Here is a 2,691-nt window from a genome sequence, read left to right on the forward strand (position 1 = left end):
CTTCTAAACCCCGATTACAACCTTTATAGCCAATAATAAGAACATACTTCCTTGCAGTTCCTTGAGAAGACGACCTGATGTTTGAATACTCGGTTAACAATTTTTAAGGGGTTTGTTACTTGTGACACCCAAAACGTTTGTACGAAGGGATTTTTGTCGGTTTAGAGACTATATCTACAACGCAACGTTTCTATGAATCTCTTTACTGGTAAAAATCCTAACGTCAAAATGGCGCCGTTGCCGGGGAACTGCTAACGTGTGCCTTATTATTGGTTATTGTAAATATTTTTCTTTTGCTTGTTTATTTATTTTTGTTTTTTTTTTCTGAGCAGGAATGTGCATCAAGGTCAGACCAATCAAGGATGGATGGAACCAAGAGGATCTAATCAACCCTTTTGGCAGCAACACCATCCGAGATATCCTGGACAAAGACCATTCTACAGTGCATACCCAGCTGAAAGACATGGTGGACAACCTTCTAACTACCAACGACCCCCACCCCGTGCATATAAACCATCCTTTCAACATAACCTCGAACCACCACACTCACAAGCTTCTCTTCACCATTCGCCACCATATGATCCTTCCTTACCCCAATACCAATCCAATCACTTCCAATCACCACCACTTTCCTTTGTATCATGTCCAAGTCCAGCAACCCGAGAAGCAGAGGCTCGCCTAAAAGAAACAGTAAATAAATTTCAAACAACCATTCAACAACTGGAGCAAGCGATAATTCAATGGGTTTCTAGGCGCTCAACTACACAAGGATCACCCACAATTCCATGTTGACAGTCCAATGAAGAGCAGAGCATGAAGGAAATACCAGAAACTCCAGCAGACAAGACAGAGAATGAATTTGTACAAGAACAATTAGAAAAAGCTGTCATCGCTCAAGAAGAAGAGTTGGTTGAAGACCTAGGAGATGCTGAACTTCCATGGGAATCCAGAATTGAGGAAAACTCCATCCAGGATGCTACAGTTGATGCTAAGGAGGATACCGTACAATCTCCAAGGCAAGACGTTTATGAGGAATCAGACGGAATAATCCAAGAAGTAATTTCCCTTGATGATGATAGTCACAAGTCTAGCTCTCTTGGTGATGAACTTGCATCCGCAAGTGAATTCTCTGAGATCGAAGAATCTTCCCCAAGTGAATATGAAGATGATGCAGAGGTAGATTTCTCTCAACCTCCAATCTATGACTCAAGTGATGAGGAAGACACCGAAGACTTTGACCAGGACATAGATACAATTGAAGATCTTTGCAAAGAAGTGGAGGAATTCATAGAAGAGCACAAAGAAATGGAACTTGCAGAACCACCAAAAACACCTATCCCAAGGCCATTACCACCTAATACAAGCTTCAAGTGGGTACAATCCTTAACTTATAACTTTACTTATTCACTTGAATACGGTTTGCTTGAAACAGATGGCCAGCTTAGAGCTCTCTGCGGCTTTAAGAGTAAGAGGGAAATGGCTCGTACTCAGAGCTGGTGCACAAGGTTCAATAAGGTTCCACGCTTCACCTCGAAGTACACGGATTGGTGTCATGCTCAATTCATGGATCATGGAGAACGTTTGGTCACCACGGTGAGATTCTACTTTTTAAACCGCCCGGATGGAGACATGTAGATCAAGACGGAGGCGGATTTAAAAGCAAGGCTTGGAATCCTGGAGTTTATTTTGACATTTGCCATCCCGGGAGGCTAACAATATATTTGAAGCTGTTCGGAAGCTTTGCATGCCTAGTTTGAGACCCCGGAGGCTATTGGCATTCCAAACACTAGTGGAGATTTTTGGATGAATTTAAACATAAGCCGCCATAACAGGATACTCCTCCAATGTCCAACTTAAGGACTTTAACTAAAAGTACTAGGTGGGAGACAACCCACCATGGTATGGTCGCTTCTTTTTCAATTTATTTCTTGTTAATTGCTTTCATTTTTCCTTTTTTAATTTCAATTTATTAAACCTGGAATCATGCATCGCATTCATGTTAATCGTTGCATTCTGCATTTTTCATGCATATAAAAAAATAGTGCACGACGCGACCGCATGCCCCATGCGATTGCGTCATATTGCGAGAAACACCACCCACGCGACCGCATGACCCACGCGGCCGCGTGATATATATATCGGCGTAAGGATCCAACGAACAGAAAGTTAGGCTGGAATCGTGCGGCCCTTGTGCGTTTCGCACAAATTGGCCCACACGATCGCATGCCCCATGCGATCGCGTCACTTGCACAATACCAATCCCACGCGACCGCGTGAGCGACGCGATCGCGTCGCATGGATTGCACATCACCCTAAAAGGAGATAGAGAGTTGTGCTAAAACGGCGCTGGAGTCGTGCGTTTCGCATGAATTCCAGCGACGCGATCGCGCAACCCACGCGATCGCGTCACCCCTCTTTCCCCCCTCTCATGCGATCGCGTCACTCCCATTTTCACCCCAACCACGCGACCGCGTGCTCCACGCGGCCGCGTGGATTCGAAAATATAACCCCCCAGCCCGCGAACCCTATCAGTCGCGCAGCCCCCCACCCCCAACCCTCTTCTCCCTCTCTGCTCCTTCTTCCTCCAGCACCACCCAGACGCCGCCGCAGCCACCTTCTTCCCCGTTCCACCCCTCCCGCCTACCAGGTTCCGCAAAACGCAACCCCCTTTTATCCGTTCGTCATTTTTCT

This window comes from Arachis ipaensis, chromosome B10 (assembly GCF_000816755.2).
Source record: "Arachis ipaensis cultivar K30076 chromosome B10, Araip1.1, whole genome shotgun sequence".
NCBI classification, from domain to species: domain Eukaryota; kingdom Viridiplantae; phylum Streptophyta; class Magnoliopsida; order Fabales; family Fabaceae; genus Arachis; species Arachis ipaensis.